This window comes from Loxodonta africana, chromosome 24 (assembly GCF_030014295.1).
Source record: "Loxodonta africana isolate mLoxAfr1 chromosome 24, mLoxAfr1.hap2, whole genome shotgun sequence".
NCBI classification, from domain to species: Eukaryota; Metazoa; Chordata; class Mammalia; order Proboscidea; family Elephantidae; genus Loxodonta; species Loxodonta africana.
Genome location: NC_087365.1, coordinates 4,708,270 through 4,732,175, shown reverse-complemented (window position 1 = coordinate 4,732,175; position 23,906 = coordinate 4,708,270).

The window sequence follows — 23,906 nt, the reverse complement described above, 5'->3', positions numbered from 1 at the left end:
CTTCATTTTGAAGATGGTTTTCTCCTTTATAAAATGTTAGACTTTGCACATCCTCAGAGGGAGAATATTTCTTCAAAAAAAAAAAAAAAAGAGTAGTGTCTGAGCAAATGAGCCTGTATTGGTGTGGTCTATTGCAGAAACTCACAGTTTTTTGTACTGTGGTGGCTTGCATGGTGCTGGGATGCTGGAAGTTATGCTACCAGTATTCAAATACCAGTGGGGTCACCTATGGTGGATAGGTTATCGGAGCTTCCAGGCTAACGCAGACTAGGAAGAAAGACCTGGTGATCTCCTTCCAAAAATTAGTCATTGAAAACATTATGGATCACAACAGAACACCGTAGCACTCACTTATTTTGGACACTTCATCAGAAGGGATAAATTTCTGGAGGGAGACATCACGTTTGGTGAAGTAGAGGGCCCTTGAGGGAGATCCTCGGTGAGATGGTCTTGCACAATAGCTGCAACGATGGACCAGAACATTCTGGGGACAGTGAGGATAGTGCAGGACCGAGCAGCATTTTGTTCTGTTGTACATAAGGTAGCCATGGCTCAGAGTTGACTCGATGGCAGTTAACAACAGTACAGTGGAAACAATCTTAGAGAGATGTGGTAGGATCCCTACAGCCATAAAAGGCATCCATTTTCCTTAGCATGCTGCATTCCTATTCCTCTTAATTAATGCTTTCATCAGGAGAAACGGCAGCCTTGGATTCCTGCCTTAATTGAATTGGTGCTTACAGTGGACTGTATCAAGTTCAAAGACTGAAAGATTAGATATTCATTTGTGCCTGGTTTTTAAAGTGGAGCTCTCTGAGCTTTCTCTCTTTAGTATTCACTACACTTGAGTAGATTTTGGGGAAAAATCTGCATCGTATTTGTGTAAAATTACAAAATATCAGTGGTCTAGATCTGATGTTATACTCATATGTTTTCCCTAATTTTCTTTTTATTGCTCTTCGCATAATTGTAAGGCAATACAGCCTTCCAATTACAGGGACCACTGACAAACACAAACAGTAAGGAAGCACCAGCAGGCATACATTTCCTACCGTGCATGGCATGCTCTCCGTGCCTCAAAAACGCACCCACAAGTAACTCACAGTTACAGATGCCAGAAGAAACAGGGGAAACAGATCCTGGGGGACAGCAGTGATGGCTGAACCTACCAGCCAATCTGTGAAAGTCAGCCCATGCAGCAGTGAAAATGAGCAAACAAAAAGTATTCATGGTTGAATCTATTGGCTACATTGCTATGGTCAAAAATCTAACTACCTAGGGCCAGATTCAATAAAAATCCGTCTGACTTTTATGCCAACCCACGCAGGCTTGGAAAAATCAATTTTCTGGAACTTGTAAAGTCTTCCAGAGTCAAGGCAAAGTCGGCATTTCTCTCCATTCTTACTCTCAGAGACAGGTTGGGAGACACTCAGGAGGCCTGGGTCAGCTCCCGGACTTGGCCACTTTTGATAAGTTGTAACAGAAACGTGCAGAAGAGGGTGAGGCGCATGAACATTGTTCACTGTCAGCCTATTTATCTCCATATCTGGCAACATAAGCTATCATTTATTTATCCATTCATTTGTCCAGCATTTTGGGAGCTCCAACTATATGCCAAGTGCTTTGCAATAGGCTGAGAAAATCAAGATAAAAGCACATGGTCCCTGTCCTCAACGAGACCACAATTAAACAGTCAAAATATAGCATCATGAGACTTCTTTAAAGATATGTAGAGGACTCTATGTGAGCACTGAAAAGAGGCATCTAATTTAGCCTGGGGGAGAGCCTTGAGGTTTGTATATAGCCTGATGGCAAGGGAAAGATGAGCATATCTGTCTGAGAGCATGAGGGTCAATGATATGGAGAAGAGAGAGAAAGAGAGACCCCCAGACATGTATAATAAAAGAGGAGGAGGCAGTTCAACAGGAGATGGCCCTGTATATCATGCTAAGGAATTTGAATTAATCCCGAAAGCTTTGGAAACCCAAAGCCACCAGTATTTTTAAATAGGGTAGATGCATATTAACATTCCTTTTTTTTTTTTTTTACATTTTAGAAAAAGCCTGGAAGTATGTGGAAGACTAATTGGAGCACAAACGAAGCCAGAGACAGGGGATGACTTAGGAGGCCACGTTACTAATCAAAGTGAGAATTGAGTTAAAGGAGATGTATTAAGAAGTTTTATGGTGATAGACCCATGGAACTTGGGGGCTCAATAGTTGGGAGGAGTGATGGAGGCATGCAGAGCTATGTCTCACTGTCTGACTTTGTTGATAGGATGAGGTTAGGGCCATGCACTAGGCTATGTGATACAGAGGGAAGAGCATGCCTGGAGAGCAAGATAATAAATTGGAATGTGTGCTTGTGACAGAGAGGTTAGTAGGCGTCTCGAGATATAGTTTCCAAATTTGGGAAATATTTCTAGGCTGAGGATATAAGTTTGGAGGTCATCAGCTTGTGACTTATGGTTGTAATTTTGGGATTAAATGAGGAAAACTGGTCAAAGAGAGAAAATAATGTGAAAAGAGTGAGGCTTGAAGACAGAGCCCTGGAGTACGCTAGGTTCAGTCAAAGCTAGTGGAGATACCCAGAAAGTCACTAAAGTGTGGCTGTAGAGATAAGGAGCCCTGCAGAGAACAATGTCTCTGAAGAAGGAAAGAAAGGTTTCTAAGAAAAAGGAAATGGGCCAGTTTTACATTGTGCATATGTCAATTAGATTTCCAATTTTCCTAGATTCATAATTCATACATTCCAGGTTCTGATTATTAATGGATTTTTGCAGCTGTTTTCTTTTTTTTTCATTTTGAGTCATACCAAATCAGCAAATGAAGGTCCCGAAAGCTTTACTCCACCCATGTCATTAAGGTCTACTCTAATATGAGGAAGCAGCTTTTCCCCAGTCTTTCGGATGCCTTCCAACCTGGGGAGCTCTTCTTCCAGAACTATATCAGATAATGTTCCTCTGTTATTCATAAGGTTTTTCACTGGCTAATACTTTACAGAAGAAGACTGCCAGGTCCTTCTTCCTAGTTGTAGTCTGGAAGCTCAACTGAAACCTGTCCTCCAAGGGTGACGCTGTTAGTATCTGAACACCAGTGGTATAGCTTCCAGCATCACAGCAAGATGCAAGCTCCCACAGCACAACAAACTGACAGACACAACTCAAAATGAGAAGAAACAGCTGGAAACATGCATTAATAATCGAGCGTGGAATGTACAAAGTATGAATCTAGGAAGATTAGAAATCATCAAAAATGAAATGGAAGGCATAAACATTGATATCCTAGGCATTAGTGAGCTGAAATGGACTGGTATTGGCCATTTTGAATCAGACAGTCATATAGTCTATTATGCCAGGAATGACAACTTGAAGAGGATGGTATTGCATTCATTATCAAAAAGAACATTTCAAGATCTATCCTGAAGTACAACGCTGTCAGTGATAGGATATTATCCACACAGCTACAAGGAAGACCAGTTAGTACAACAATTATTCAAACTTACGCATCAACCACTAAGGCCAAAGATGAAGAAATTGAAGATTTTTATCAGCTTCTGCAGTCTGAAATTGATTGAACATGCAATCAGGATGCATTGACAATTACTGGTGATTGGAACGCGAAAGTTGGAAACAAAGAAGAAGGATCGGTAGTTGGAAAACATGACTTTGGTGATAGAAACAATGCCAGAGATTGAAAGATAGAATTTTGTAAGACCAATGACTTCTTCATTGCAAATACCTTTTTTCAACAACATAAACTGCGATGAAACATATGGACCTTGCCAGATGAAACACACAGGAATCAAATCCACCACACCTGTGGAAAGAGACGATGGGAAAGCTCAATATCATCAGTCAGAACAAGGCCAGGGGCCTACTGTGGAACAGACCATCGATTGCTCATATGCAAGTTCAAGCTGAAACTGAAGAAAATCAAAGCAAGTCCACAAGAGCCAAAATATGACCTTGAGTATATCCCACCTGAATTTAGAGATCATCTCAAGAATAGATTTGACGTGTTGAACACTAATAACTGAAGACCAGATGAGTTGTGGAATGCCATCAAGGACATCATGCATTAAGAAAGCAAGAGGCCATTGAAAAGACAGGAAAGAAAGAAAAGACCAAGATGAATGCCAGAAGAGGCTCTGAAACTTGTTCTTGAACATCGAGCAGCTAAAGCAAAAGGAAGAAACGATGGAGTAAAAGAACTGAACAGAAGATTTCACAGGGCAGCTTGAGACTCAAAGTAACGTATTGTAATGACAAGTGCAAACAGCTGGAGATAGAAAACCAAAAGGGAAGAACATGCTCAGCGTTTCTCAAGCTGAAAGAGCTGAAGAAAAAATTCAAGCATCAAGTTACAATAGTGAAGGATTCTATGGGAAAAATATTAAATGATGCAGGAAGCATCAAAGAAGATGGAAGGAATACACAGACATTATACCAAAAAGAATTAGTCGACGCTCAAACATTTCAAAAGGTGGCATAGGATCAGGAACCGATGGCACTGAAGGAAGAAGTCCAAGCTGCACTGAAGGCATTAGCAAAAAACAAGCCTCCAGGAATTGATGGAATATCAATTCAGATGTTTCAACAAACAGATACAGCACTGGAAGTGCTCACACATCTATGCCAAGAAATATGGAAGACAGCTTCCTGGCCAACTGACTGGAAAGAGATCCATATTTAGCCAATTCCCAAGAAAGGTGATCCAACCAAATGCAGAAATTATCAGACAATATCATTAATATCACAAGCAAACAAAATTTTGCTGAAGATCATTCACATGCGGCTGCAGCAGTATATCGACAAGGAACTGCCAGAAATTCAGGCTGGTTTCAGAAGAGGATGTGGAGCCAGGGATATAATTAATGATGTCAGACGTATCCCGGTTGAAAGCAGAGAACACCAGAAGGATGTTTACCTGTGTTTTATTGACTGTGCAAAGCATTCGACTTTGTGGATCATAACAAATCATGGATACCATTGTGAAGAATGGGAATTCCAGAACCGTTAATTGTGCTCATAAGGAACTTGTACATAGACCCAAGAGGTAGTTGTTCAGACAGAACAAGGGGATACTGAGTGGTTTAAAGTCAGGAAAGGTGTGTGTCAGCATTGTATCCTTTCATCATACCTGTTCAATCTGTATGCTGAGCAAATAATCTGAGAAGCTGGACTATACGAAGAAGAATGGAGCTTCAGAATTGGAGGAAGACTCACTAACAAATTGCATTATGCGGATGGCACAACCTTGCTTGCTGAAAGTGAAGAGGACTTGAAGCACTTACTAATGAAGATCAAAGACCAGAGCCTTCAGTATGGATTGCACCTCAGCATAAGGAAAACAAAAATCCTCACAACTGGATCAATAAGCCACATCATGATAAATGGAGAAAGGATTGAAGTTGTCAAGGATTTCATTTTACTTGAATCCACAATCAACAGCCATGGAAGCAGCAGTCAAGAAATCAAAAGACATGTAACATTGGGCAAACCTGCTGCAAAGGACCTCTTTAAAGTGTTGAAAAGCAAAGATGTCACCTTGAAGACTAAGGTATGCCTGACCCAAGCCATGGTATTTTCAATTGCATTATATACGTGTGAAAGCTGGACAACAAATAAGAAAACCAAAGAAGAATTGATGCCTTTGAATTGTGGTGTTGGTAAGGAATATCGAATATACCATGGACTGCCAAAGGAACGGAAGAATCTGTCTTGGAAGAAGTACAACCAGAATGCTCCTTAGACGCAAGGGTGGGGAGACTGCATTTTACATACTTTGGACATGTTGTCAGGACGGATCAGTCCCTGGAGAAGAACATCATGCCTGGTAAAGTACAGGGTCAGTGGAAAAGAGGAAGACCCTCAATGAGGTAGATTGACACAGTGGCTGCAACAATGGGCTCAAGCATAACAAAGATTGTAAGGATGGCGCAGGCCTGGGCAGTGTTTCATTCTATTGTGCATAGGGTTACTACAGGTCAGAACTGACTTGATGGCACCTAACAACAACAACAACAGCAGATAGGTCAAGTAGCATAAGGAGTGTGTAGCAGTCCTCCAGAGAGCTGGGATGGAGGCATGGTGACAAGGAGTCCTGTAACACATAAATCTTGTGGAGGTTATGTTTAGTTTCGTAGGTACAAAAGATACATTTTCAGAAAAGAGTGCCAGGAGACAGCAAGCTGGGGGATTTCAGTGAGTATGGCTTCTCGAATCTTCCAGTTATTTCATGGAGATAGCTTAGTCTGGATTGTGATGATGACCTGCCTGATGATGTTGAGATCCTGCCGGGACAACACCAGGGAAGCCCTGAGCAGAGGTGATTAACCTTGTACACCTCCAAACACATCATTCTACAATTTTAGCATAATTACTTTTATGAGTGCAATAACATTTTTCTTTCTTTTTTTGGAGAAAATTGTGAAACTTTGTTGGGATAATTTGAGCAGTCAGATTTCCAACATAAAAACACCCTATATGGTTTTAACTTTTCTTCTTTCAAATCTGTGGTTTGCCCTTCACTTACTTCTGGCATTTTAACGGTGTCTATATTATGGCTAGAAACCCGGTGGTTAAGAGCTACAGCTGCTAACCTAAAGGTCAGCAGTTTGAATCCATCAGGTGCTCCTTGGAAACCCTCTGGGGCAATTCTACTCTGTCCTATAGGGTCGCTATGAGTTGGAATCAACTCGACGGCAACGGGTTTAGGTTTTTTGCTTTATATTACACCTATTTCCAAGAAAGGTGATCCCATGGAATGTGGAAATTATTGAACAATGTCATTAATATCACACACAAGTAAAATTTTGTTGAAGATCGTTCAAAAATGGCTGCGGTAGTGTATTGACAGGGAACTGACAGAAATTCAAGCCGGATTCAGAAGGGGACTTGGAACCAGGGATATCATTGCTGATATCAGATGGATCTTGGCTGAGAGCAGAGAATACCAGAAAGATGTTTACCTGCATTTTATTGACTCTCCAAAAGCATTTGACTGTGTGGATCATAACAAATTGTGGATAATATTTTGAAGATTGGGAATTCCAAAACACTTAATTGTGCTCATGAGGAACCTGTACCTAGACAAAGAGGCAGTCATTGGAACAGAACACGGAAATACTGTGTGGTTTAAAGTTAGGAAGGTGTGCATCACGGTTGTATTCTTTCACCGTACTTATTCAACCTATATGCTGAGCAAATAATCCAAAAGGCTGGACTATATGAAGAAGAATGAAGCATTAGGATAGGAGGACGACTCATTAAAAATCTGAGTTATGCAGATGACACGGCCTGAAAGTGAAGAGGACTTGAAGCATTTGCTGATGAAGATCAAAGACCAGAGCCTTCAGTATGGATTACACCCCAATATAAAGAAAACAAGAATCCTCACAACTGGACCAATAAGCAACATCATTATAAACAGAGAAAGGACTGAAGTTGTCAAGGATTTCATTTTTACTTGGATCAACACCCATGGAAGTAGCAGTCAAGAAGTCAAACAATGCATTGCATTGGGCAAATCTGCTGCAAAAGACCTCTTTAAAGTGTTGAAAAGAAAAGATGTCATTTTGTAGACTAAGGTGTGCCTGATCCAAGCCATGGTGTTTTCAATCACCTCATATGCATGCAAAAACTGGATGACAAAAAAGGAAGACCTCATATGAGGTGATTGAATTGATGCCTTTGAATTATGGTGTTTAAAAAGAATATTGAATATACCGTGAACTGCCAGAAGAACCAACAACTCTGTCTTGGAGGAAGTACAACCAGAATGCTCCTTAGAAGCAAGGATGACAAGACTACATCTCACATACTTTGGACATGTTATCAGGAGGGATCAGTCCCTGGAGAAGGACATTATGCTTGGTAAAGTACAGGGTCAGCAAAAAGAGGAAGACCCTCAACAAGATGGATTGGGACAGTGGTGGCAACAACAGGCTCAAGTATAAGAAAGACTGTGAGGATGGTGCAGGACTAGGCAGTGTTCTGTTGTACATAGGGTTGCTATAAGTTGGAACCAACTTAACAGCACCTAACAACAACTACGTATTTGGTAGCTGCTAACCAAAAGGTCAGCAGTTTGAATCTACCAGCTGCTTTTTGGGGGACGTCATGAGTCAGAGTTGACTTGGCAGCAACTGGTTTGGTTCTGGGCTCTAGAAGTGGTGGAATCTTTCCCTTGACATCAGGACCATCTTCACACTCACCCTACTCTTTGACTTAACCAGTTCCTGGAGATCAGCTTCTAGGTCAGTCTCCTTAACTACAGGTGCTCCTTCATCCTCTGTCTTGACTAGGTGTAATATCCTGACTTTGGATGAGTGGTTCCTCTTGTTGAAGTTGTTTATTTCTGAGATGCTGAGCAACTGCAAGCCCAGCTACTTGGGAAACTCTTATTTCCTCTTTAGATTTGGATATCAATCTTTCTTGCTCACTCATATTTCACAAACTTAGACTCATGGGAGGACTGAACTGCAATCCTGCTGCCTAAGTCTCAGTCAGTGAGAAAGCCAAAAATGATTTTTTGTACTCCATGTTACTGGGATCTAACACTGAAGCTTCAAGTACTATTTCTTACTCTGCTACCTTGCCACCTGGCTACACTGTCCTTTGTTGGTTTAAAATTGAGCTTCCAACTAGTTCATTCCAGTTTGAATCACTGCTGAGAATTTACATTTCTAACAAGTTTCTGGCTGGGTATTTGCATTTCAATCCCAGGTATACTGAATCAGAATCTATATTTTAACAAGATCTCCAAGTGATTGTTATGTATAACTTCCTGGGAACTTGTTAGAAATGCAAATTCTCAGCAGGGAACTTGTTAGAAATGAAAATTCTCAGTAGGAATTCAAACTGGAACTAACCTGTTTGAAGCCCTGGTATTAAATGGCTTAGTAAGGCCACTGGAGGCAAAATAATGACATGATTAGGTCAGGCAAAGTTGTGTAATGTTGACCAGTCTAAGAACATGTGCAGCCAGTCACTTCCAATGTTACAAAGTCTAGGTTAGACTGGAAATTGGTGATCTGATGGAAATTTATTTTTTTCTCATTTTGCCACATTGAATCAGAAGATGGGAAAAAATATACCCAGAGAAAACTGATGATAAGATATCCAGGGACTAATCTGCCTGCTATCTTTGATATTTAATAGAAAATGCATTAGACTTACTGATATAGATGCTGTCAGTGCCAAACTTCCACATCCTTGGCACTTGGTCTCTCTATGCCATTACTGGCTTCTTCCCTTAAGCTCCTGGGACTCTTTGCCTAAGAGCTCTTTCTGTCCCAGAGCCTACTTAACCTATGTTTGGGGAAATCCAGAAAAGCTGAGGGTTCATGTTCACCCATCAGGAGTAATCCTCAAGTAATAAGTAAAGGGAATTGGCATATAAAAGCCCCAGTTCCCTTGTCTCTGGGGTGGAACAACTCTGACGTGTGGTCTACATTGTCTCCCAGAGGTCCCCCAGTAGATTTAAGCTCCAGATGCCCACAGTAGGAACTTGCATTATCCACATCCTTTATTTTATTGACTGCCTTCCCTTCCTTGTCTCACTTCCCTGTTCCCTTGTGGATCGATTACTGGGATCATCCCCAATTTAACTACATGCACTTGAATCTTTTTCTCAGGGCCAGCCCTCACCCCTCCTGCCCCCCCCCCGCCAAAAAAAACCCAACATTGAGGTTGAGTTGATTCCCATTCATAGCGACCCTGTAGGACAGAGTAGAACTGTACCATAGGGTTTTGGAGGGCGGCTGGTGGATTCTAACTGCTGTTCTTTTTGTTAGCAGCCAGGCTCTTAACCACTGTACCACCCTATCTGATGCTTTGATTTCACCAAGTGACAAGAGTCTAATCTCAACCAATCCTGGATAATCTCAGTTGATTCGGTCTTCTCCCATTTCTCCTCATCTCTCAGGGGATGTTTTTAAATTTCAGGAAACTTACATAGACTTAAAGTATCTGGGTTGAGAGGCAAGGACCTGGCCCACAGTTGACATCCATACATTCTAGCAGGTGCTGAGCAGCCTGAGAGCCTGCTTGTGCCATTAAGCAGCACCCAGCAACATGTCCATGGCCTCTCTGAGCTTCAGTCCTCCAGTCACATGGTTTCTGCTACATTGTAGTCTTCTTGCCTTTAGGGCCTTGTCAGGTTCATCTCTGTTTCCCTGTGCCCTAAGCCACTTGGAGAAATAACTGGCTTTATCTGGCCACTGGAATGTATAGGGGCTCTCCATGACAGATCCCCATAGTCCATCTGCCTAAACAACATCTGCTGACATTTTTAATTCAGCTGATTTTATATCTTGTTAAAGGAATCAGAGAACTCTGGTTCTTGTCACCTTCTGAGGCCTCACGCAGGAAGCAAGACTCAGAGAAGACCACTCTCTGTCTTCTTTCTTGACTCCTATCCCCTGCCTTTTCCAGAATAGAGTGGAGGCAGGGCATGGTGATCAGGACGCTTCTCCGGGACTCTTTGGTGGTCTAACTATGTTGTGTCACCTCTATGGAAAATTTCTCCCCTCCCTTTGCTATATGTATGGGAAAAACTGAATTAATGCATTCCATAAAATCTTTCTGTTTTACAGAAAGACCAAAAGATTGCTTTTGGGATTACCCAACCTAAGACCAGCATCTCCCATTTGGGGACTTGCAAACATCGGTAGCCTTGTCCCCCTCCCTTTTTGGTGTATATAATGTGAATTTAGGTTCATAACCAAGTGCAAAGAAATCTAATATTTTTGTTTTCTGGTTCCATGGTTAAAATATACGCCCTTAATATATGGCCCCTAGTAAACTGAACAACATAGAGGTCACTTGCTTGAGGTTACACACCAAGTGAAGTTAAAAAGTGGGATTTGAACAAAGGACCATTTTACTCCATCCACAGCCAATTTTATTCTTCCCACCTTCAGATAGTCATCTGATCTCTGTTGAGCCTGGCGTAACATTGCGGATGTTGTTGCACTTAATAAAATAGCTACTTTTTCCCTTACAACTCATTAAGACCTGCCTTACTGTTTTTCGTACATTGTCTCATTCACTCCTCATCACAATCCAATAAAGAAGGGACTGATATTTCTATTACACTCATTAATATCTCAATTTCGACCATAAGGAGACTGCAGTTTGGAGAGGTCACAGAGTAAGAAGGTGTTCACGTGAAGCCTGAATTTTAGGGTTGTAGAATTCCAAAACTATTAGCTACTGAATAAATTTGCATTAACATGAAGCAACACTAGTTTAACTGGTTGGTAACCTTCTTGGAGACCATACTCATACCATTTTGTCGCCACTGGTAATTAAATCCAGCATCTATGGATCACCCCTATGGAAGTACATGTAAAACACTAGGAAGATGTTCAATAAGAAAACCTACTTAGACGACAATTAAAAAAAAAAAAAAAAGTTGCCGTTGAGTCAATTCCAACTCACAGCAACCCTATAGGGCAGAGTGGAACTGCGTTATATGGTTTCCAAGGAGTGGCTCGTGGTTTCAAAGCATATTAACCGTCCAGTTAGCAGTTGAATGCTTTAACCACTGTGCGTATACCCATAGAAAAGCTAAGTGTAAATGTTTAAGCCTGAGGTTGCTTTGCGTGTATAGATGTGAAAGAACATGGTAGGTCCACCTATTTGTGCTGACTGTAGGTGGTATGTGATGTCAATGCCCCCTTTATCCCTCCCAGCTCCCTGAAGCTCCTTATAGCTGAGGACAGTTCTTACCTCCAGCACCTGTGCTTCTCTGTACAAGGGCTTTCTCTGATCTCTGTTGAGTTTTCCAATGCATTGTTGGGCAGAACAAGGTAAGCTCCCTCCCCAAAGAAAAACTCTAAATCGGTAACAGATGGTAATTTCAACCCTAAACCAGTAACAGAGGAAAAGACAATCGACATACGTTCTGATCATTCTGAGATATGACCTGTCTCATTGGGATTGAGCCCTGTTACTCACAGCATTGACACACTCACTAACACACTCTTCAGTGGTGTTTCCCCTTTCTTGGTCTTCTTCCAGCTCCCTCACTCTGTCTTCCTGTGATTGTTTCTCAAATAAACTACCTGCACCCAGGTCCTTGTCTCAAGATTGCTTTTGGGATTACTCGTTCCTGGACTTGAGGTCTTAATGTTAACAGCCTAAATCATATGTTTGCATCAGCAAAATTTTTCTATGATGGCAACAAATTTGCTTACCAGAACACAGAAAATGAGTTTACTTGGAATTACAAGGTATGCTCCCTAATGGCTGGAAGGTGGAGATGGCATTGGGAAGGGCAATTTGAGTCCCAGCCAGTGCATAAATGAGGGAGGCAGGGCCAGGATAGATGTGTGAGTGTGTGTGTGTGTGTGTGTGTGTGTGTGTGCATAGGAGTGTTTCATAGTATAAATGTAAGAGGACATTCCAGACACAAAGCTCAGCTAAAACACGAAATAAGCTCAAGAATGAGACACTCTTGTTCAGGATTCGGTTTGGCCTAACTCAAGTAGTGAGCAGCCACAAAGACCAGGAGTAATTTTAGAAGCAGTGAGGGGCCAATGGCTTCCTGTTCATTATAAACACACTTAGGGGCTGGGCAGGCAGTGGTGCACCCATCCAATCTGTGAGTGGACCACCCATGCTACAAGGCTGCCGTCCTCCCAGTAGGCCTTGCAAGGTTTCGCCTTGAAGGCAGGGGGAGCATTTTGTCCTTTCCTACCTGGGAAGCTGGTACTGGGTTAAGGACCAGGGCACACCCATCCAGGGCAGCGGAAAGGCTCCCTGCCTACAGAAAGCACTGGTGCTCTCCCACCCAAGTCTGTTTCAATTTGCCATAAAAGGTACAAGGCCTTTTTCCTCCACAAAGCCAGCAGAGCAGAGAAATGTTTGCCTAAAGATTAGCAGGGGAACCTCCCCCAACCCCTGGACTTTCCAGTGTGCCAGGTCTGGCAAACTCCAGGCTTTGAAATACCTTAGGCCAGAAAGAGGGAAATAAACCAGAAAGAGTTCAGGCCTGGGGAGAGAGTGGCCCCATTTCCTACATAAGCCAGCTGTCCTAGAAAGGTCAGACAAGACCCTGGATGTGCCAGGCCAGCAGCACCTCTGTTACTGAAATCTGTGGTTTGTTAGAAGCGTGACTGACACTTTACTGTGCTATAGGAGCGCAAAGGCTTTCAGCCATCATCAACATGCAGAGGAAGCCTGCAGAGGCAGCCATCGGCTGGACTCTGGTCCCTGTGGGTGGCTGTATTGTCCCTGCAATCTCCAGCATTTCTAACCACAAATTTCCCCGGTAGGGAAAAAACAGTGATCTTCTGCTCCTGGTGCACCTGGGGCACAGTCCAAAGCAGCCCTGACAAATGTGAACACTTTTGTAAGTGTGGTTTTTTTAAGTTTGAAAAATTAGGTGAAATTTGTGTGTGTCTATTTTAGTATGATATAATATTTTAAACTTCTTTCAATGAAAAGGAAGTGCATTGTGTTGTCCTGTGGCTTTGTGTGTTTTTGATGCATGACCTTGTATCTCTTACATTTCCCCAGTTTGGTAAGCAACATAAGGACCATGCACTGGACCAAGGCGTTGAAGGCATTTAACCTGGTTCCGCAGTGAGGCGACACATAAACTCGGGCAAGTCACTGCAGCTCTATTGGGAGATCTTCTTCATCTCCTAAAAGGTGGGGGTGGAGGGAGGGGTAGGGCAGTGTTTGAAGGATGACTTCTAACGCTCCTTCATCTTGCACATCCTAGGATTCTTTCTGTGATTCTATATGTTCTGACTATTTCCAAGATCTGAATAAACTGATGTTGAAGTAAGCTTAACATAGAGTGATTATTAGAAATGAATCTACAAAACATATTTGAAGAGTAAGAGATCTTCAAAGTGGATGGCATCATGAGGCAAAACCATTCCTGGGGCTGGCCCTAAAGAGAGTGAGGTCCTGGGTATTCAAAGGGAGACAGAAAGTACTTCAAGCAATTCATCTACTTGCTGAAAGACTGAGGAAAGGGGTGCTCTCAGTGCAGTTGGCTATGGTTTGCATATATAGGTAGCTGGGAAAGGGCTTGCTGAAAGACTGAGGAAAGGGGTGCTCTCAGTGCAGTTGGCTATGGTTTGCATATATAGGTAGCTGGGAAAGGAGTTGGGTAAGGAAGTAGGAAATTTCGATTTTTTGATATTTTTTTGATTTTGATATATTTTGAACTAAAACTCCCAAATATCTTTTACTCAGGTCTAGAAATTATATCGTTTTGCCCCATTTGCTTTCTCATTCTCTCTCTCTCTCTAAATACATAGGTATGTATATAAATAAATATAAACATGTAATATATATTTATGTGCTTATATAATAAATATGTTTATATACTACTACTAATAAAAAAAAATCTCACTGACATCGAGTCGATTACAACTAGTAGTAACCCCATAGGATAGAGTAGAACTGCCCCACAGGATTTTCAAGGCTGAAATCTTTACAGAAGCAGATTGCCACATCTTTTTCCCAAGGAACAGCTGGTAGGTTCAAACCACTGACCTTTTGGTTAGCAGTCAAGTGCTTAAACCACTGCACCACCAGAGCTCCTATATAATAAAAACATATATAAAACCCATTGTCGTCAAGTTGTTTCCACTCATAGCAACCCTATAGGACAGAGTAGAACTGCCCCATAGAGTTTCCAAGGAGCACCTGCTGGGTTTGTTCTGTCGACATTTTGGTTAGCAGGCGTAGCATTGAACCACTATGCCACCGGGGTTCCCCCACAAAATATATATATATATAAAATATGCTTATATTATATATTTAAACACAACCTGGAGTCAGAGCACCAAAAGGGAAGAACATGATTGACATTTCTCAAGCTGAAAAAGTGCAAACTTCTAGTTGCAAACTTTGAAAGATTCTGTGGGCAAGAAACATCAAGAGAAAATGGAAGAAATACATACAGTCACTGTACAAAAAAAGAACCGGTCCATATTCAGCCATTTTGAGAGAGAGCATGTGATTAATAACTGATGATATTGAAGGAAGAAATCCAAGCTTCACTGAAGGCATTGGTCAAAAAACAAGGCTGCAGTAATTGACCAAATACGAACTGAGATGCTTGAACAAACTAATGCAATGCTAGAAGCACTCACTTGTCTATGCCAAGAAAGTGGTTTTCACTTTGGGTGGCCATTCCAAAAAAAATACTATCCACCCAAAGTGAAAGCCACTGAACAATGTTATTTATGTCACATGCAAGTGACATTTTGCTGAAGATAATTCAAAAATGGTTGTAGCAGTACATCAACAGAGAACTGCCAGAAATTCAAACTAGGTTCAGAAGAGAACATAGAATGAAGAATATTATTGCTGATGTCAAATGGATCTTTGCTGAAAGGAGAGAATACCAGAAAGATGTTTACCTCTGTTTTATTGACTATACAAAGGTATTCAACTGTGTGGATCATAACAAATTATGGATAACATTGTGAAGAATGAGAATTCCAGAATACTTAATTGTGCTCACGAAGAACCTGTATACAGACCAAGAGACAGCCATTTGACTAGAACAAAGGGATACTGCATGATTAAAAATCAGGAAAGGTATGCATCAGGGTTGTATCCTTTCACCATACGTATTCAATCTGTGCACATCACAAATAATTCGAGAACGTGGAGTATATGAAGAAGAACTAGGCATTGAGATTGGAGAAAGACTCATTAACAACCTGTTAAATGCAGATGACACAACCTTACTTGCTGAAAGTGAGGAGAACTGGAAGTACTTACTGATGAAGATCAAAGACCACAGCCTTCAGTATGGATTCCACCTCAACGTAAAACAAAAATCCTCACAACTGGACCCATAAGCAACATCATGATAAACAGAGAAAAGATTGAAGTTGTCACGGATTTCATTTTACTTAGATCCACAATCAGTGCCCATGGAAGCTGCAGTTGAGGAATCAAATGACGTATTAAAAAAATCTGCTGCAAAAGACCCCTTTAAGGTGTTAAGAAGAAAAGATGTCACTTTAAGGACTAAAGTGTGCCTGACCCAAGCCAGGGTGTTTTCAATCACCTCAAATGCATGTGAAAGCTGGACAATGAATAAGAAAGACTGAAGAAGAATTGATGCCTTTGAATTATGGGGTTGGAGAAGAATATTGAATATACCACAGACTACCAGAAGAACAAACAAATCTGTCTTGGGAGAAGGTACAGCTAGAATGCTCATTAGAAGCAAGAGGGCGAGACTTCATCTCACATACTTGGAACATGTTGACCATTCCCTGGAAAAGGACATCATGTAAAGGATCAGTGAAAAAGAGGAAGACCCTCAACGAGATGTATTGACACAGTGGCTGCAACAATGGGCTCAAACATAGCAACTATTGTGAGGATGGCAAAGGTCCAGGCAGTGTTTTGTTCTGTTGTGTATATGGTCACTATGAGTTGGAACCAACTTGATGGCACCTAGCAACAATAACAACAAAACAGCAATAAAAACATTACACATATACATATATATTTTTTTCCTAAACCATTTAAGAATAAGTTGAAGACATAATTTCTTGATATCTTTTACCCCTAGATGCTTCAGAATGTATTTCCTAAAAGACAAAGAGCATTTTCTTAAATAATCAAAACACGATGATCAGAATCAGGAAATTCAACATTGAAACAATATTATTATCTAATCCATAATGCACGTTAAAATTTTGCAAATTGTTCCAATAATGTCCTGTAGAACAATTGTGTTTTCCTGTCCAGGATCCAATCCAAGATCACGCATGACATTTATTTATGTCTCACGAGTTTTATTTAATCTGGAACTATTTCCTAGCTGTTCTCTGCCTTCCTGACTTTGATATTTTTGAAGAGTGCCGGTCAGTTATTTTGCAGCATGTCCTTCACTTGTTTTTTTTCTAACGTTACTTCAGAACTAGATTTGGGTTAAGAATTTTTGGCAGAAATACTACACAAAGTAAAATGCTACCTGTACATTCTATCAGGAGGATTGTGAAGTTGATTTGTCCCACTACTGGTGAAAATAATTTCATCACTTAGTTAATTTGGTAATTGTTTTTGTTAAAAGTCTGACCCATGAATTAAACCTGCTATTTGGTTAGGTGTTTAAGATTTGCCGATTCCTTTTGACCTGGAGAAATGCAGCGTTACTGCAACAGTGCCACCTACCGAAAAAAGGAATGGTTTTCTTAGAATTTAAGTGTCCAGGCTTAGCTTGCATTTTGATGCCTTCTCAACATTACTTAATGTTAAATCTAAAATTCCCAGGGGTGGCATTGCTTATATTGAAGGTTGGGACCAAGACTTTAAGGAAGTTGTAATGAAAACTGGGAGATGGGACGTGAAGCACTTGGAAAAGCAGGGTTAATTATATCACAGTGCTCTCCCAGGGGTTTAAATCACGAGAGTGCCTTATGAACACAACTCCTGCTCTAGTTCCTAAATTAGGAAACAGAAGCATCCGGAACTGTGGACAGAATTCACTTTACACAGTCACATCTGACAGCCCATTGGTTGGGCAGTGGAGGGCAACACACCCCGGCCACCAAACACAACCTAGCTCTGCTGGAACTCCAGGCCAAGAGCACACCACACATTTTCCTTTCATTTTTATAACTTGGTTCCTTATAAACTTGTTCCAACCCTTGCCTCATTGTTTGTCTGGAAAAAATAAGAACTGTTCGTTTCACTTTATAATTTGAGATGAAGGCTCATATTTCCCTCCTACCATGGAAAACACTCTGGAATGATCTCTATCATCCTCCAATCTTGCTGATCAAGGACTAAACAGTTTTCTTCAAAGCGATTTTTTATCTTCCGTCTGCTAATCAGGAGTTGTAAGCTGAAACGTATAGAAGATAAGTGGGATGGTCTGGACCTAACACACTTGTTTAACCACCTGTTTCTGCAGAGCTATATTTCTTGATGTTTGAGTAGACATGAGGTCTGTTGATAACATCCAAATTTGTACCAAGTTATTTTTCTCTTGTTATTGGCCATTTTTGAAAATAAAAAGCTTAAAAGTGATCTGAAAGAGGGGAAGAGTAGGGAAGGAAGAAGATGATTTTGATTCTGTAGTTTAGAACTGGAAGAGTTTATGGTGTAATATGGATACCAATGTGGGTATCTGATGCAAAATCAGCTTTTTTATCAGTGATGTCTGCTTCCTAGATGAATGGAGGGAAGAGTTGACCCCAGCGGGCATTCAAGGTACTGAGATTTACTGTGAACAAACAAAAACAGAAACTCGTCAGAGGACAGTGAGATAAATGAGGAAGAAACTGAATGTCATGCCATATGAGGAAGATTGAAGGAAGCCATGCACTGAATTTGGGAAACATTTAAGATCAACATCGATTGTAAGATTCGATATGGAGAAACTTCCAAACTTAACTCTCTTTAATGCAAGGAACAGAATAAAAAATGAGTTGAATTTGCAGAGATTCAGGCATTACCTCAAAATGAGCAATAAAACAAATTTCTAGCAGTTGGTAGCGTCCAAGAATAGTTTTAAGTGTTCTGGGTAGTGGTGTTGAAAGATGGGTAGATGGCCATGTTGTAGGGATATGGAAGAGGGGATCAAATATTAGATATGTGACCAGATTACATGACCTTCAGGTCCCATTTACCCTTAGGATTCCATGATTTAAAGATGCCTTTAACATTTAATACACAGCTTAATGTAAGCTATGGAAAACTTCTTAACCTTTAAATTTATATAAAATAAGCAAATAAAACCTAATTGGTTGGATTCGTTCATCCACACCTAAAACTAGGGTTATTCAACTGCATTTGATTCATTAGTGCTGAAAATTACAGAACAAGTGGGAAAAGCCTATTTGTAAGCAAAATAAAGATCCTTTAAAGAAAACTCTTTGTAAAAAGAATTTGGCACTGAGTAAATGCTATACTGCTACTAAAAGCTTAAGCTTAATTTCTGTGGTTGAGTTTAATCATCCCTAGAAAAATTGTCTGTCCTCACAAATTATTTAGAGTTCATCAACTTGGGATCTCTGAATTAACACTTTACAGCACACGGAAAAATCTACAAGAAGAAAGGAAGCAACTCATTTATTTCTGAACATAACAATTTCTGAACATAACAATAAGTTGAATCATATGAAATTGCTATTATTTGATCACTTTTCATTGAGATTTTTATTATTGAAAAAAAACCATAGATTCACATGCACTTAGAAGAAATAATAGAGATCCCATGTACCCTTTCCCCAGTTCCCCGCACTGGTAATATGCAGAACTGTAGTACATTTTGATCTACAAAACAGCAATTTTATAAAGTTCAACTAATGTATTATAGATGGGTGTCAAAACTCACAAGTTTGACTGGTTTAGGATCTGTGAATATATTCCAAACTAACATTCAAGTAACACTGACAACTTTGAAACATGAGCCACTATAGTAGTAATGCATCCGGATTTATGTTGTGAGAGAGGAGAGGTTCCAAGGAGGCTGTAGAGGCAAAAGAGCAGGGCTGATGGTTTCCTTTTAAGAAATGTTGCAAAGGGATCAGAAAAAAAGGAATATACTTGGAAACAGACATGGTGACCTTAGTGAGGACAGCAGAGTGATGGGCACAAACACTCCTCAAGAGGCCAGAGAGATCATGGGGGGAGGGGTGGCCAAGGGCATGAAAGCAGGCATGGGTGGTGCAGGTTATAATGGGCTGCTCATTGTGTAGTTTGAGGGAGATGCTAATCGAGAGACAGAAGTTGCAGATGAAAGAGTGGTTGCAGGGCATGGAGCTGGCAGAGTCAATAGAAGATTCAGCCTTGGAAAGGAGAAGTAAAATTTCTTTTCTCTCCCTGTATGAAAAGAGAGAAGAGGATGGTAAGATGACTTGGTGGTATTGATGTAAACAGGAAAAAGTGAATTGGACAATCTACTAGTTTCCAAATGTTTTTAGCATAGTGCAATCCTTTATCTTTTTCTAAATTACATTTCATACAGAACTCTGAAATACAAAAACGATGAAAGCAGGATTTAATCTTGAAATGAAGGTAAGGCTCATCTTCAACCCCTCCTTCCCGTAGAAGCTTCAGCATCACCTTGAAATAGCCCAGAGGATCCACAAATGCATTTGAACAGTAGTAATAGGATCCATGATGGAAAGAAATCAGTAAATTATTCCAACTCTGTGAGTCTCGGTTTTATCAGGTCACACAATTTAATTCTCACATCACACTGTTGTTGACAAATAAACTCTAAGATTGCAAAATATTTTATTAAAAAAAATTCAAAAGAGAGACTGAAAGCTACAAAATGCTTTGTAACAGGGATAAACAGGTTGTTTGAATGTAATTGTGATACCAACTGGACTATGAGTTCAGCATGGGCACAGTCTGGTCCCAGCAAACACCCAAAGACTCAGCTGGTTATGAGCACATCTTGAGCTAAAAGTGTGATGGGTTGCCCAAAAGTAAATGTGCTTTTAATCTGGATTAATAAACACTTAATATCCAGGTCCATATTCAGGAAGGACAGGGACAAAGTAAGGAATGTGCAGGTAAGGTGGAGTAGAAGAGAAATGGCCACACAGTTGATTTGTTCAAGGAAAGAAGGGAGAGAAAAAGAACGAGAAAAGGAGAAAGGGAGATGGGAAAAGCAAAAGCACATAAAGTGATGACATATGGTTATAATTTTGAGGATTTTTTTTCAGAAATGGAAATGAATAAGGCTTAAAAAGGGAGAAATGAAGCTGCAAAAGGGGATAAGAATATGGAGAGTGGGAGAAAGGGATACAGCTTGTGATGGCCCCATTAATGTAAAGGTCATCTAGGGTACAACATGTAATTTGCGGTTCTTAAGATTTAAAATTTAACTCCAGCTATTATCCAAGATGTTTAAATTAGAATTAAAATACTCTGAACTCCAGTTCTGTATCCCCACCCCAAATTCTCTTGGATGTTACACACACGTGGGAGTTCCAATATAAATATTTATAGGGCAAAGGACCTTACAAAAAAAGTTTGTTTCCAAATGGTATTCCAAAGAACCATGCAAGCTTCTTCCCTCTCTCTTTTTCTTCCTCCCTCTTCCTCTTTTTTTTTTAACTCACCTATTTTCTTTCCTTCTTTCAACACATGCGTACTGAGCACCACTATCTTCTGTACACTGCATGCACAACATTGAACAAAACAGGTATAATCCCTTCCTTCATAGAGATCCTGAGGAAGTGAGGAAGACAAACATTGATCAAATATTGTCACTTTCATAAACAGGAAAAGGCATTTATTGCTATAGAAGTTGAACATTTTGTCTCATATCTGTGGTGGGTATGACACTTACAGACCTCCTAACCCAGGTATGAAAACCAAGTTTATTTACACATATTTGAAATTAATTTAGCTTTCTAGTCCTTATTTTGTCCAATGAGAAAATTTGATTCCTTCCTTTCCATGCTTAAAAATCAGTCCAATTCAGGGATTTCTTGGCTCTGTTCCGTAGTGTAAAGTTGTTCCAATTTTATTAAAACTTCTCAAAATTCACAGTTCAGGTTCTTCCTCTTCCTCCTCGTTTTTGTTGTTCTGTGCCATCGAGTCCAACTCACAGTGATCCCATGTGATGGAGTAGAACTGCCCCATGGGGTTTTCTAGGCTGTAATCTTTACAGAAGCAGATCTCCAAATCTTTCTCCCACAGAGCTGCTGGGTGGGTTTGAACTGCCAGCCTTTCAGTTAGCAGTCAAACTAACCAGGGCTTCTTGGAGTGGTACATAAGATTTTGGGTGGTTATGTGCCCTATGGAGTGGTGAGAGGACTGTATTTGGGCTGTTCTGTACTTTGCTAGATATAGCTTGCCTCATGGGCTCACTCAGTGGGTGCCGTAGTTCTTACTGCTACCCATTAGATTGGTCCCAGTGGTGCTTCTATTTTCACTGAAATTCTGAAAGAAACCCACACTTGAATTTATTTTCTGATTTTATTATTCTTTAACTCACTAAATTTAGCATATATCTTTATTAATTTCTTCATCCTATTTTCATTTGTTTTTATCCCTCCTAAATTCTCGTTACATTTTAAATTTATTTAACTTCCTTCTTTCTTGTTTGTTAACAAAAAAGTATTTAAGACTATAAATTTTATTCTAAATACATTGTTTTCCATATCATATAGGTTGACATATGTGCTTTTGCAACCAGCAATATTTTTTATTGTGGTAAGTACTTACAGATATATACATCAATTGCTCATATGCAAGTTTAAGTTGAAGCTGAAGAAAATTAAAATGAATCCACAAGAACCAAAAACATGACCTTGAGTATATCCCACCCGAATTTGTAGACCATCTCAAGAATGTATTGGATGCACTGAACACTGATGACCCAAGACCAGATGAGTTGTGGGATGACGTCAAGGACATCATATATAAAGAAAGCAGAAGGTCAATAAAAAGGTACAGACCCCTCACCACTCCATAATCCACCTAACCACCCAGAATCTTAAGTACTACCCTAGGAAAGAAAGAAAAGGCCAAAATGGATGTCAGAAAAGACTTTGAAACCTACTCTTGAATGTAGAGTAGCCAAAGTAAATGTAAGAAATGATGAAGTAAAAGAGCTGAACAGAAGATTTTATAGAGAGGCTTGAGAAGACAAAGTATTATGAGATGTGCAAAGACCTGTAGTTAGAAAACCAAAAAGGAAGAAAATACTCAGCATTTTCTCAAGTTGAAAGAATTGAAGAAAAAATTCAAGCCCCAAGTTGCAATTTTGATGGATTCCGTGGGGAAAATATTGGATGACACAGGAAGCATCAAAAGAAAATGGAAGGAATACATAGTGTCACTGTACCAAAAAGAATTGGTCGACATTCAAACATTTCAGGAGGTTGCGTATGATCAAGGTTAGTGTTGGTGAAAGACAAGGCTCCAGGAATTGATGGAATATCAATTGAGATGTTTCAACAAATGGATACAGTGCTGGAAGAGTTCCCTCATTGATGCCAAGAAATTTGGAAGACTGACTGGAAGAGATCCATATTTGTGTTCACTCCAAAGAAAGGTGATCCAATATCATTAATATCACATGCAAGTAAAATTTTGCTGAAGATAGTTCAAAAATGGTTGCAGCAGTTTATCAATATTGAACTGCAAGAGATTCAAACCAGATTCAGAAGAGCACAGGGAACAAGGGATATCATTGCTGATGTCAGATGAATCCTGGCTGAAAGTAGAGAATACCAGAAAGATGTTTATCTGTGTTTTATTGACTATGCAAAGACATTTGACTGTGTGGATCATAACAAATTATGTATAACATTGTGAAGAAGGGGAATTCCAGAACACTTAATTGTGCTTATGAGGAACCTGTACATAGATCAAGAGGCAATCGTTGGAATAGAAGAAGGAGATACCGGTTGATTTAAAATCAGGAAAGGTGTGCATAAAGTTTCTATCCTTTGTTTATGCTGAGCTAATAATCCAAGAATCTGGACTATCTGATGAAGAAGGTGGCATTAGGATTGGTGGAAGACTCGTTAACAACCTGCATTATGCAGATGACACAACCTTGCTTGCTGAAAGCGAAGAGAACTTGAAGCACTTACTGAAGAAAAGCAAACACTACAGGCTTCAATATGGATTACACCTCAACATAAAAAAAAAAAAAAGAAAGAAAACAAAAGTTCTCACAACTGGACGAATAAGTAACATCATGATGAACAGAGAAAAGACTGAAGTTGTCATGGATTTCATTTTAGTTTGATCCACAATCAATGTCCATGGAAGCAGAGGTTAAGAAATCAAACGATGTATTGCATTGGGCAAATCTGCAGCAAAAGACCTCTTTAAAGTGTTTAGAAACAAATATGTCACCTTGGGGACTAAGGTGTGCCTGACCAAAGCTATGATATTTTCAATCACTTCATACACATGTGAAAACTGGACA